The 15,123-nt window shown below is 32.0% G+C and overlaps 1 protein-coding gene across 4 annotated transcripts in view; it reads right to left on the reverse strand.

The window, feature by feature from the left end:
• The window catches only part of LOC141450880 (uncharacterized), an 88,705-nt gene extending 75,155 nt beyond the window's left edge, over positions 1 to 13,550 (reverse strand). For 2 of the 4 annotated variants that reach the window (XM_074121753.1, XM_074121754.1), the window contains exon 1: positions 13,446 to 13,550. The gene's annotated coding sequence lies outside the window, so the exon portion shown is untranslated. The remainder of the gene's footprint in view (positions 1 to 13,445) is intronic. The other 2 variants (XM_074121757.1, XM_074121758.1) reach the window with 2 other exon arrangements.
• Between the last annotated feature and the right edge of the window lie 1,573 nt (positions 13,551 to 15,123).

The raw sequence follows: 15,123 nt of genomic DNA on the forward strand, positions 1-15,123 counted from the left end.
AATCAAACTGATTAGATTCATTTTTTGAATGTAAATATATTTGAAATTGTCATAGGAGTTTCTCTATTTTAGTTTCCCAAATGATTAATTTTTTTATTAATGCTCTTACTTTATTTATCAGATGCAGAATGTTAGTATTTTCTCCCTGAAGAGACAAGTTTAGATCATTCATCTTCTCAAAAATATCTGATAAATAGCATAATTTACAAAGCCAAATACAATGACATTGTGAACGAAATTTTCTTATTTAGAATTGCTATCTGATAAAAACAACATTACTTCATTTTTCAAATCAACTAATCGTTTATAGTTCGCCCTCTCGAAAGGCATCTTACTTCTGTATGAAATAATAGGACTACTATTTATAGATCGGCCTTTAATAAAATTGATTATTTTAATCGCATTTTGTAACTCTGAGTTTAGGTCTACTGAGATCTGTTTTGCTACAAGAGCTTCTCAGTGAACAATACAATGGGTGAAATATGGTTATTACCTTCTGCTTCAAGTCTCTCTACAAATCCAACATTTTTTCCTCTCATGGCTACTCCACCATCAGTACAAACACCAACGCAGTTACCCCATTCCAATCCATCTTGTTTAAAAAAAATCATCCACTTTTAAGAATATGGCTTTCCCTATTATACGAGGGTCGTTTGAAAAGTCCGTGCAAAGTCAGAGAGATAGCACTACTGGCGCGTATCGAGGTTATCTTTAGTTAGTAGCATCTCTTGGAAGAACACACACCAAGTTTCAGCCAGATCGGTCTATTTCTTTGTGTTTGGCATTCGTTTGAATCGAGGAAGTCGAGTGATTTTCAAAAAATGGACGAAAAAGAATTTCGTGTGTTGATTAAACACTACTTTATGAAAGGCAAAACGCCTCAGGAGACTAAAGAGATGCTTGATAAACATTATGGTGACTCTGCACCTTCGATTAGAACAGTTTATAAGTGGTTTCAAAATTTTCGGAGTGGCCATATGGGCACAAGTGACGCTGAACGTTCTGGACGCCCTGTTGAGGTTACTACTCCAGAAATCATTGATAAAATCCATGATATGGTGATGGATGACAGAAGAGTGAAGGTGCGTGAGATTGCTAGTGCTGTGGGCATCTCGAATGAACGGGTACATAATATTTTGCATCAACATTTGGACATGACAAAGCTATCCGCAAGATGGGTGCCGCGATTGCTCACGCTTGACCAAAAACGAAATCGTGTGAAGTGTTTCAAGGACGGTTTGCAGCTGTTCCAGAAGAATCCGCAGGACTTTAAGCGTCGTTTCGTCACTGTGGATGAAACATGGATACATCACTACACTCCTGAGACCAAAGAACACTCTAAACAATGGGTTACCAAGGGGGAATCTGCGCCAAAAAAGGCGAAGACCGTTCCTTCGGCCGGAAAGATTATGGCGACTGTCTTTTGGGATTCGCAAGGAATAATCCTCATCGACTATCTGGAAAAGGGTAAAACTATTACAGGTGCATATTATTCATCGTTATTGGACCGTTTGAAAACCGAGCTGCAAGAAAAACGCCCACGATTGGCCCACAAAAAAGTCCTTTTCCATCACGACAACGCACCAGCTCACACCTCAGCAGTTGTGGTCGCAAAATTAATGGAAATAGGGTTCCAACTCGTTTCACATCCCCCCTATTCTCCAGACTTGGCTCCCTCGGACTACTATTTGTTCCCCAATATGAAGAAATGGCTGGCGGGAAAAAGATTTTATTCAAACGAGAAGGTGATTGCAGAAACGAATGGCTATTTTCAGACTTGGACAAATTCTATTATTCGGAAGGGATCAACAAACTAGAGCAGCGTTGGACGAAGTGTATAAGCCTAAAAGGAGACTATGTTGAAAAATAAAAAAGGTTTACCCCAAAAAATTAAGTAGTTTTTATTTTTGCACGGACTTTTCAAACGACCCTCGTATTACCTTCCAATGCCTAGGAAATTAGCAAGTGTTCATATACATTACTAATCATGACAATATTGTACAAATACTGACAATTGAGCTGAGTTTTGAATGTCTGTAGACTCATAAAGCTGTTTGGTAAATTTTAGGCTTTGTTTAATTATTCCCGTTAATTGTTCAAACAAGTCCTCAGCAATTTCTGTAATCTTTTTACAAACCGTGAATGTAATTTTACGCAGTTCATCTGCACACTTTTTTCCGTGAATCGACTCAGAAACTTTAACTGCTACGGGCAATGCAAGTTCCTCACCATTGGTTTTTGGAAATAACCTAATGTTTTTTCGCTTTCACTGTTAAAAACGGTGATTCGTTGGATGCTGATAAGTATTTTTTCTGGACTGTAGCATATTTATCAAAAGTGAGTTTTTATTTTTTTTAATCTCTCAAAAGCCTTTCAAAATTTGTTTTATTTGAGTGGGTTGGATGCTTCGTTTCAAAATGCCTTTTTAATTTTGTGGGCATCATGCTTCCATTAGCCAAAGTTTCGTTGCAGGTTAAACAAAGCGGTTGCTGTTTATCGAGATAATTTTCCACTTATATTCGATGTACCGAAGTCGCTTTGGTTTCTTCTTTTTCGGATTCACATTTCTTAGCTTGATTTAGCCTCTTATCCATTTTAAGGTACAAATTCAACTGAAATAAATCGTAAATAAGTAAGAATATACCTATATATCTGCACTTCGTGCTCAACGTTCGCGAGTTACTGAAGTAAACCAAAAGAACTTTTTATTTTATTTACTTGTTACGAAAATGTTAAGTAATTTATCGCTCGAGGGATCGCGACCCATAGTTTAAGAAGCATTGCTAGAAAAGTAGTACCCACAAATATTCTTACGTTGATTTGAAAAATAAAAATACCAATTTAATAGGAAGTACTTGCTCAAAACAAAATTAACGTAAAGATTTACGCTATCTACGAAACTAAAATTGATGAAATCAATAGATGTAGTCCAGCTGAGACTAAATTTAATTTTGAAAGAAAGAATTAGTCTTTTTGTCTATTATTAGGATGCAAATCAAATATACTGTGTTAGAAATAGCAAGGAATAAATATCTCTTTTGCCGGTGTTAGTATTGTATTAAGAAAGTCTGGCAACTGCAAAGATATCTGATGGAACTGTGCTTTTGGGTGGTAGAGTTATTCTCAAACCAGATTCAAACTTTCTGAGCACCTCACTAATTGTCAATGGGACATAAGAAATAATTTATCAGTAAATTAAAGATTCCTTAAAAGATGAGGAGTATTTTTTTTTTTTAATGCGCGTCATCTAAGGTTATTGGTGCCCGGAGCTTTTTTCAGTACACTGCCGGCCTCCGGACAGTGTTCTCTCGTTACAGATAACACTGTCCATCACCGGACAGTGAGCTGTAAGAAGCTCCTAGGAAGAGAAAATCTAAGGGTCAGCAGCTGGATTCGAACCCGGGACCTCCGCGTGGGAGACCAGTACGCTAACCGCATAGCTAATCCCTTCCCTAGATGACGAGTAATTAAAGTTCAAGAATTGGTAATGTTGTTATTTTGCTTTGAAAGAAGTTACTCAGTGTGGAGTTGAAGTCCAAGTTAGACTAGCTAGTATTCGGGGGGCTTAACGTCAGCTATTAGGTGAGGACTGGGACAGAAGCAGTACTTTACTATACAAATTTTTCTATCCAATAAAAAGTTATCTACACGTGGGCTTCTTACTGGCAAATTCCCAATTATAAATCACGCTTTGGAAGACCCGACCCCTAGCTAATTATAAATACAATTAAAATTCAATTACATTAATTTCGATTTCTGTGGATATATTTGACCCACTTCCTAATGCCGGCTTCTATTGAGCAAACTCCAATTAGAAACTGTTTCCACAATTATAACTAGAAACTTTACTCCCATATAGTTAATTAACGATAAATTATGAATAAATAAAGTAAAGGCAGTACCGTATAAAATGAAAATAAACGAACAAAAGCAAGTCAATAGTATAAAAAATAATAACATTCACATTTTTCTTAAAATTTTGAATTTATATTATTAAGAAATATACCAACTTTATTTAATTAATATAGGTGTACTGCCGATTTCAAAGGGAATTGGGTATATAAATAAAGAGAAATTTTCTTACAAGTGTCAAAACTTTGAAAAGAAAGACTGATTCTGGAAGGCTAAAATGTGATTTTGATGAGGCTTAGTGCAAACCCAATCTATATTTGCTACAGAACTACCAGTCGAAGGGCACTGTAATCAGCGTCTTCTTGCTTTGGGTAAGAAAGTAATATAGGACAGTGCTGTAGCAAGAATGAATTTCATGTCTTTTTCTATTAAAAAAAAGCGCTTCTAAAAAAGAATATAAATTTCATTAGAAGAGGACTGCTGATGAAATATTGAAAAAGATAGACTGTTGTTGGATCGCAGACAATGAAAAAATTCTGCTTGGTGCAAGGAAGGCAATTGGAGAAGAAGTCGTGTGATTTCATGAACTATGAAGGAATTCATCGTTCTTGAAGATATTTTCTTGAATTCTGAATTTTGTTGCCAACAACTAGAAAAATTGCCTTTGTGTTATCAATTGCAAATGATTTTTTTTTTTTTTTTTTCTACCATCAAGTCTAGCATCCATTCCCTGTATTCTACTGTGTGATTTGGGGCTATTTCACACTTTCTTTGCGGAAGAAAAAAATGTAGAAACCTGACCTTAGCTGAAATTGTTTGGTAAGAGTTTTGTCACCCCCAGCATAAAGATTAAAATCAGCGAATTATCTAATAACAGGCAAAAAGACGTTATTTAGCAATAGACTGCTGAGTATTTATTTTTTTAATCTATAATATACTTTTTTTAATTGAAAAAAAGGTCATTTTATTAGACATCTTATTAATTGGTGATTAAGTTATGCGGGCATCAAAAATAATGCGATAAACTTTGAAGAGAAACATGCATCGTGAGAAAATAATTGGAAACATAAGTTATTTTTCTGAATTATATTTCCATTGAAAATGGTGTGCTCTTATAAATATGTACGCCCTTACTACTTCTTTTTAATCTCGTGAGAACTCAATGCATAAAAATCAATTTTTAAGATTTTACCCGATCGCATCACTTTCCCTGACCAAGTATAAGAGAAAATTATAATATTTCTAGAACTTACTAGGAATTTTGATAAAATTTTAAAGTAATTTAAAATAAAGAAAATGACAAAGTTCACTCCTTCATTAGTAGAGGTGTTAGACTGTCAGTTGTATTGTATATAAAACAAAAAAAAAAACCTGTAGGAGAATATCTTCAGGGTGAATAATACATCAAAAGATTTGTTTCCTCTCTCACTGTTGTAATTTTATAGCTAACTGAGATTGATCTTGGAAATCTGAAGTATTCAGTGAGAAAGATATTTTTTATCGGACTTCTCCATTTTCTTCCACTGCTGTCATTGAACAGATGGCGTTATCATTTTGTTTCTAGTCCAACCAAATTTATACATTTAAGATATGTACAGTGTTTGGAACAACTTTTACAATCGAGTCTTATTGCGATTCATTCATATTTTTGTAGGTATTAACATAAAAAAAATTCCTTCTTAAGACGTTCTTCACATAGATCTATTGCTAATAATTTTGTCTAATTTGATATTTCTTATGTTCTCGATGATATTAGATGGGTTTTTATTTTTTATAACATAAATGACACTAATGTGACATTACAACAGTGTACCTTTTGCTCAGTTAACATTGAACACTAAATATTTTTATTTCATCATCAGTTACTCCAATTTTAATCTACTAAATATGTATATTTAGAGTTTTATTCATATATATTGGAAAGGAATAAGCTAATAAATATTTTCTCCAAATACAAAACCTACTCCTTTTAAGCGGAAGACCCGGGAATGAATGTCCGAGTCTTAGGGTGTCTTGGAGACCTGATTGATCTAATCTAATTTGATATCTAATTTGTTTTATTAATAAATATGTTTAGAAACATATTACGACTAATTAATACAAAGCAGTCCGATTTTGCAATAAATGAGTTTAAAAGTAACTAATTTAAAATAATAAAATCATCTATTTGAACTTCTAGTTCATTAGAAGTTCAAACGCTGATTAAACCGTAATGAACAATAAATGTTGAACCGTAGTGCTGGACAATAAATTTTATAAAGTGTCCAGGTTTGAAGTATAGGAAACGGCCACTTTGACTTAGCTTTCACACTCTATAAATGTAAAAAATTTTATCTGATGCTTTATTATAAATCTTTCTGCCTGTAGTTCTTTCTGCATTATTTTCTGCCTGTATTTCAGTTCCTAGGAAGATAAAAAAATAAATAAAATAATGTTTTTAAAAGATTTGTAATTTACTTTACTTTTAATTTTATTGAAAATATTGATTTGTGTTTTTTGTGGTGGAATCTTTTTAAATTTTTGTTAACGCCGTAGCGACGTAAGAATTGTAATCTCTGTATCTAAGAAATTGCGTGGGCATAGTTTGTTCTTCGAAGTCATCCAAGTTATTAAAAGAGAAATTCTCAGAAAGTATTAGGGTTAGGGGTAGATCAGTGCATTGTTAAATCCCGATAAAAGAAATAAGAAGAGATTGGAGAGGATTAAATTTTCTAAAGGGTCCAAGGATCAACAGAGATGAGACCGGCATATTGATTGGACCAAAGAAGTAGTAGTGATTTAATATGTAAATATTCTAAGGTTTTCTTGTAACGCCAAATCAGAATTTATGCCCCTTTGTTTAGTAGATTAATGGAATTTTGAAGCGTGAAATATTGTAAAATAGGCCAAAGCCTTACTATTGAATTGTATTGTTTTGAACTATAATTTCATAATTATTGCCTGCAGAGTAAGAACCGCGGTTTGAAAGGACAGGTATTTTAAGAATGTCCATCTGAAATCTGAAATCGTGTCACAGACCCTTAGTTCTTCAAACAGCCTTTTTTGGAGAGCTTTCCATCGTTGAATGATTAATGAGGTTATGTACACCGTAAGAGTGATCAAACAACTGTTTAACCTGATGACAGGAATACTAAAAGTATCATTAATCTTATATTAAATGGTCTTTGAATTACTTGTATTTTACTTCATTAGCTATTCAATAAACCTTGTATCCAGCTTCAGCGTAAATCGCCAACAATATTGTTGCAATAGTGAACCATTAAAAATTTTGGATCTCAATTTTATAGAAAACCTACTGAAATTATTAGAATTGCAGTTTGTTTCCATGATGATATGTTTGAGATATTTTTAAATAATACCTAAATATTGTTCTATAGAATTTCTTTCGTATTATCATGTTATCATTTTGGGGAATTATCGATAAATGACGTTGCAAAATAAATAAAAAGGAGACAATTTGTTATCCTGAATCAAATGCACTTTGATGAAATGGTTGCATTTTTATACAAATTTACTAGTATCAAATTTTCAGAGTTATACTGGCGGAGGCAAGGGCCGGTGCGTCCAGCGAGAAATGGGCAATGAAGGTACATTAGTTCTTCCATTGGTCATATGAGCATAACAGATAAGGTCGACCCTGGGCCAGTTATCGGCTTGGCATGATATTACCTATCCTAGACACAGTTTTGGAGTTCCATTTCAGGTATTCCTCAGATCAAGTACAGAATGGAGGGTAAACTGAACAGAACAGTGCCGGAAGGGAGGCATGTGGTTCACGGATGGCTCCAAGATGGCCTGTGGGACTGGGGCTAGAATGTATGGGGGTAAACCTAAGATATTCATTGAGGGATCTCTCGGGAGATTCTCCACTGTCAACCAGGCAGGCAGAAGTCTTCGCTATTAAAACTTGTGCTGAGAAAAACCTGCGAATGGATCTTAGAAATAGAGAGATTCAGATGGGGAGGGTGCAATAAGCCTCTTTTGGCTCGGTGCCGTGGGGTATAGGTCCCGTCCCGCTTTTGGAACCGTAATCGTAAGAGAAAGTAATAAACAAAAGGAGAGTATTGCTGCTTGCATGACGTTTTCTATATGTATATACGATACAGGCATAGAGGTTTAGAGAAAAGTAACAATCTACTTTTTTTGATTTTGGGACTCTATTTTGTTATAAAACTAAATTTCCAACATTTGATTATCATAATATTTGCATTAAGCAGTTAAAGTAATGTAGAAAGAAATAAAACCGTTAGATTAAAAGAGTGGAAACAAAAATTGCAGATGTTCTTTGTTCCTTAATAATAACATTTTCGAAAACAAATATCGGATATTATATTGTTTGAAATGTTAACCTTACCTATTGATCACTTGGGTATGTTAATATATTATGGGTAGTTTAATATTATACGATTAGATTAAGACAATATGGGTAGTTTAATACTATATTATTGAGGTTAAAGTCAAAAGCATGAATTAATGAAAAGTGTTATTTTGAGATATTAAATAATTAAAGTCAATTTAACTTCCTTAACAAAAGATTACTGAATCTAATCCAATTCAGTTTACCTATTTTAAACTTTATTAGCTATCACTTATTGCTACCACTTGATTAAAGGCCGAAACATTTAACAAACAACCACTCTAGTTAATTTAGTAAAATACATTATTAAATTTGTAAAAACCTCGAGTATTCGGCAGAAGAATTATTATCATTCTAGGGGCATTGATAGTTTTTTCTACTTGGCAAATATTTTGTGAGGAAGTGTACTTCTGTGACTCTGGTTTATTATGGTGGTGAACTTATTTTTGGTTACATTTAGGTGATTGCAATAATACCAGTTGTCCACTGCATTCTTGTTTTGAGTCTTGATTCTATGGTTTGGTTCAAATTATTTGTATCTGTTCTGTAATTAATTAAGATAGATCTCAGACTATATTTATCATTTTTCATAGATGTCTTTTGTTTTTGTTATTTTGTTAATTAAAAACCATGCTGTTGTTCGATTGAGCTGGTTAAAAACTTTTACTGAACAAGATGGCTGGCAATGTGATGCGGTTAATTGAGAACATTCACTAACTGAAAGATCTGATGCACATTTTTTTTTTTTTCGTTTAAGCACCATCTAGTGGTATCGCGTCAATTAGTTTTCAGTCCTCTAAAATGATGTTTCACGGTTTTCGTTTGACGAGTTACAAATTTACATTCAGTGAGTCGAATAGTTTTATTTAGAGCATATAACTTTCCCGAAGGACGAATTTTCTAAAGTTTTTATGATTTTCGAAATTTTCTTAATTATTCGACCAGGTTATTGAGAACGATTTTCTACTCTCTTCGTTTCGAATTAAACTGAAAGTAACATTGTTCACTATATAGTATAGAAATGGCTGTGTGGCACATTGCCAATGCTAAAACCAGTTACAAAATGGTCTAGTACTTTTATTTAAAGAAAAATTGGATCTTTTGACAGATTGCGTAACAGTAGTGTTCTATCATCTGTACTAGGTAGAATTGAGTTACACAAACTTAGATGCCTGCAAGATCTTTTTTCTAGAAGGGGCAAAATAGAACTGTATAAAAGGAATGCCTCTTCCAAATAATTGCCACTAAGATCAAAGTATCTATAAGGGAGTATGATTAGGGCACCTATCTCATAGATTTAATGGAGATAGACATGTTGCCATTAAAATTTTAAAACTTTTTCCTAGTAAGAAAACACCTGTCAAATATTTATCAATTTAATTTGCTATCGCGGATAAAGGTAACCATCAAAAATGTTTAATTAAAAGGGTTTTTATTTAAACAAGTCCAGGCAACCCGGTTTTTTTTAGAAATGTTTTCAAATTTACTAATGGAAAATTCGTTTTTTTAAAAATGATTTAATTCTTTTAAGAGCCAGGGAAGCCATCTTGCCCCCTCTGAGTACCTATGTACATAATCATCATTTCTAAAATCCAAAGTTTGAAGAAAAATCTTTACTCGCAGAAACGATTAGAGTAGGTGAGATTGTAATTTAAAAGTTTCTGGAAAAGAATACGTTGTTTTCCCTTATTTTTGAATATGAATAAAAAACTTCTGCAGTTGAACAATACTAAAACAATAATTACAAAAGTATGAAATGAATTGAATAAAAGCTGTGAATTGTGGTATAATCTTGTGATGTTGACAGCACAGAAAAAATATCCAATTAATTTTATTTGAAATATTGCCCTGATACATCAGCTTCCAACTTGATTTTTGTGGATGTTAAGCCTGAATGATATTAATATACTACATTAAAATTAAATTATTAATTGATCCGTTAATAAGATTAAAAAAAAAAAGTGTTTCATTTGTACTTAGACATAACTATATAGGACTTTTTTTTTGTTTGATTTTTTTTCTGATTTAGAAGGGTTCTGAGCGCTAAGTCGTCATAGTTTCTTCACGTTATCATTTTATTATAGTAAACAGTATAATCGACTATCTTTCCATTTTAGTTTTTTTTTTTTCAGAAAATTTAATTCGGTTATTTACGTAAAAGAAAGTCTTGTATTCTTTAGGCTCACATCTTCCGAGTACCACAAAAATAATTCACAATAAAATTCTGTATGTTAAAGAATCTTGTTTTTTAATTGAAAAAAGGTATCTGGCATTTATCCCGATAATTTAATACGAATGAAGGAATGGTTATATTCTGTTTGAAAAGCAAGTTATAAACTGATTTGATAGACATCCATTTAACTAATCTGATCAAATATAGAAGAGAGGGATGCTGTATGTCAATAATCGTTTAGGAGTTTCTATGTTCTGGTTGTTTAATGGAAGTATAAATGTTAAAGTTGATTTAAAGCAATTCTAATTAAATAAAATATTTTAGTCAAAAAATTTAAAAAAATAAGATTAAAAGTACCCACAAATTTTTATTGATTTTTGATGATTTTTTTAATTTGGGTTGCGTCAACTTCTGAGGTCATTGGCACCAAGAACTTTTTATCAGAGCATTGTTGACCTCCAGACAGGATTTTTCGTTACAGGCAACACTGTCCATCACCAGATGGGTGGTAACCTTCCAACAATCGTAAGGTTTGTTTTTTCTGTGTGTGGTTAATAGAAATTGGTATACCGTGTAAATTTATAAGTGTTGAGTAGGAATCACAATAATAATATTTAACCATATTTTCCAATTAAGAGTTCACTTTTAAAGGAATATATCGTTGTCTAGATAATTTATTAGACAAAAAAATGTGTGACTCTCATTACTTCAGTTTAACACTCCGGAGGTTAGCGATTTAATGAAGTGTTTAGGAAATCTACAGATTTAGGCCCAACAGAAAAGTTGGAGGTCGTTCACTGAGAAAATCGTGCAATAAATGAAATGTTTTTTTTTTTATTTTTACTGGTACACTTACCACAATTATGTAGTCAGTGGTCAGTCTCTTTACACAGTTTAAAGTAAACAACACTTATTTAGTGTATCTCGTTGAAATGGATATAATTCGTTATAAAATTTACGTTTTTGGGCAGATTATCGTCAACTATCGAATTATCGGAGATCATTTATCCAAAGTTAAGAAAGGTTTATAAGAATCTCTTCTCCATTGTTACTGTAAAGAAATGAGCGGTTACATTTAAACGAGGTTGTAATACTCTTGAAGATAATAAACGTGAAGACTGACCCTGGAGGAGAGAGCGATTCTCATAGATGAGGTTCAGGTCATGCAATAGGACAGAAACCAAGATAAAGAAGAAGATATACCTGTTTATAAATTGTAAGAGATTTGGAATACGAATACTTGGAAAATCCACTTATTTCTCGTACTAAAGAAAATTGTTGATGTGAATCAAACTAAGAGATGGGTAGCAGACGTGGATGAGTACTTGTACAACCTTGATGACTACTCTACAGGGATGGATCTATTGTTTGGAAAAAAATGTTCACCGTATTGAACTAAAGTAAGAAAAATAAATGCATACTAGTACAAAAACATAAGCGTATGATTTACAGGACTGAAAGTTCACCTTGCCTCGTTTCAAAATGGAAACCTTCATCTCATACAAATAAGCATGCCAAAAAACCAGGCTTATATTTTAGAAATCTTTTCTAAATTGAGTGTATTTCTGAGACTCAAGACTCCCTGCAGACAACATAACTACACAAAATTACAACAAGCGTACGCCCGACTGAAACAATTACAGCCATTCTTCACAGACAAACACCATTCAAATACTCCTGCTCTGAACTGTTGTAAAAGATACTTCTCAGATATCTGCTGCCAAATGCCAGCCTAGTTTGGCTAACAGGTAGCAATTCACTGACGTAACGATTATAAACTTCTTGATTTATCAAGATCACCCAAACGTACAGAGATCTCGATTAATACACCTCCCAGGAGACTAGCTCATATCAAGATCTATAAAAACTTATTGTTTGTTTAAATTATTTTTGGTTTAACAGAACATCACAAAACAACAATAAACATGGTTTTGAAAATACTTTCTTTGATTAGAAAAACAGGTTCTACACAAGTTTTAACCCTTATTTTATAACTATTAGTTTGTTTTTTTATGAATAATTGATATTTCTTTTTAAATAATTTTTTTTTCTAGGTAAAATTTATTGACAATATTAAGTTATTATTAAATGTACATTTCATTTTTTATTACATTAATTTGTGAAAGCAAACTTTGTTTTTCATTTTCAATAAATAGATATATTCCACTTTTTTATAGTTATCAAATTCTTTTATGCTACAAATTTATGAATAATGTGTGAATTTATCCGGCTATTTAAAATTTAAAGTAGTACTCGTTCAAATTGCTTATTTATTCTAAATGAAAATTAATATGCAATTTCAAATATGTATTTCAACTTTATATTTAAAATGTAGAGATACTTTTTTTTAAAAGATTATTATTGAATGAATGCATGGATTGGATATTGCAGTTTATTACGATCAAAGGTCAAGAAATAAATTGAGCTTTTTGATGTTTTCTGATGAACTTTTAAGATCAATGATTTTCTTTTAGATGTAATTTTTTGCTTGGTGATTTCCTTATTATTTTTTCAAATTTTTTCATTCGGAATTTTAAAGATATAACTAAATTTTTATATTTTTTAAATGCTATGAACTGGATATGAAAACAAAGAAGAAAGTTGGTTGAAATAATAGTTTGATATAGAGATAGGATAGGACTCTTGGAACTAAATGTAAGTGAACAGCCTTAATATTGACACCGCAATATGACCCTTACATTATACTCTGGGAGCGGTTACACCCATTTATTATTTGTAAAAATGAAATGAGTGAAGGAAAATAATCCTCTTCTATCGTAAATTTTTGTACCATTCATAGCAGAGAGGACAGTGTGTTTACGAAAGTTTCATATTTTTAAATAGTTCATTGTCATCAGGTTTTTTTTTTCATTTAAATCTAAAATAGTGATTTTTTTTTTCTATTAACTAAAGCAATAAATTTATTTACATTTGATATAAAAGCTGTACATATACAATGCGTAACTAGAATATTTAATTAATCAATATTACAATATTATTTATTTATTAATTAAATAATTATTTAATAAATAATTTTATACAATTATGGAATGGAAATATTACCTGTTGATAAACAGTACTAGAATTGCAGTTTTCTAATATTTTCTCGGAACGGCGGACATGAAGTTCACCAGTCTAACTCGGGGAGGCAACTGAGCCGCCCCCGGCTGGGGCAGTCCCCACCTATACACCCCTCTTTGAACGAGCTCTGTGGCACCGCCTAGCTAGAGCTTGCTGGAATAACATTCTACTATATATCTATATAGATATATATATTTACATTAATTTATATATAATAAAATTAAGTAAAAAATAAAACTCCATAGAAAGGGCCAAGTATTGACCAAAATTATGTTATACCTTCTAAAAGGATTAATTTATTAATTTAAATTTTTGTTTAGATTATCTACACAGCTGGGGGCTGTCGATCCGGATTCCTTTTTCTGAATTTTTTTTGAAAAAAAAAAAATCGCTGATCAATTTTTTGTTCGTTAAATTAACGTATTTAAGAAGTAATTTGAAGTACTTTTTATCCTAAAAAAATTGAAATATTTAAAGGTTCAACCTGTTGTAATTTTTGCATGTTTTGTTAGTGCAGCTGTTATTGGCAGATATATAAATAATCATTGCAGCTACCTTACAAGATTGTAAAAGATCCATACTGAACAATAATCAAGTGTGAATAAATGTTTGGTTGAAGTTAGATGTATGTAGAAGTTATGACGATTGGTGATATGTGCAGTGGAAGACTCAAAATGAAAAGTTCTCACTAAAAAATTTCCCTTCATTAAATTTCCTTTAGCCGCAGTAAGAAAATTTTGAAAAATAAAAATACTACTCAAATAATTCTAGAAATTGCATATAGTTGCCCAGAGAAAGAAAGGTGTAATTATTAACACACACTCGGGTAGGTGACGAGTGACGGCGATACCTAGAAAGCTTCTATAAGGGAAGCCAGAAGGAATGAGAATTGTATTGAAAAGATTAGGGTTTTGAAGCTATACAAGTGGATGTTGAGAGGAAAAAAAAAATTCATAGTTTCTTTAGGATATCTTAGGTAGAAACGAATGTGTATATTGATACGTCACATTCCTTTAAGTCCTTAACAGTGCTAATTGACTTCTGAAATTCGTTTCTACAAACAAATTCGGCATAATCCCATCAAATAGCATATAATTACAACAAAAGAAATTTATAGAGTCTTATCTTTTCCAAGCTTACTTGAAAACCAAGTTTTCAGTATTCACGTTAATAAAATGAGGATTATCTATAAAATCAGAACGATTTTTGAAACTAAGATGCATATCTATTTTAATCTTGTATCTTTTCAGTAACAATCCTTGTGTTGATTAACAAAATAGAAATAGGTGTATCGTAAATTATTTAATTGAAACCTATTATGTATAATCAATTACTGTTCTTCTTTACCAATCCATGTTTTCTTTCAGTTGTTTTAATTTATTGTAATTAGTGTTATAGTAATCTACTAAATAAGCCGCTACATAAATTATAAAGCTTTAAACCGGACATATTGAAAATAAAGAAGCCTTATTCCATTAATTGCCTTACGGTGTGGTATAAAAAGTTTAGAAAGCGCAAAGTATTAAAAATAAATCAATAGTTACTGTTTATCACCGTTCACACCCTAAAATAAAAAGGTTAAAATCCAAACAAGTATAAAATGAAAAGAATTTCATTACAACCACTAAAGTAATTTTAAAACTAGCGAGCAGTTGACCTT

The sequence above is a fragment of the Rhodnius prolixus genome, unplaced genomic scaffold, assembly GCF_049639745.1.
Source record: "Rhodnius prolixus isolate KJV_2025 unplaced genomic scaffold, Rpr scaffold_8, whole genome shotgun sequence".
Classification (NCBI taxonomy): domain Eukaryota; kingdom Metazoa; phylum Arthropoda; class Insecta; order Hemiptera; family Reduviidae; genus Rhodnius; species Rhodnius prolixus.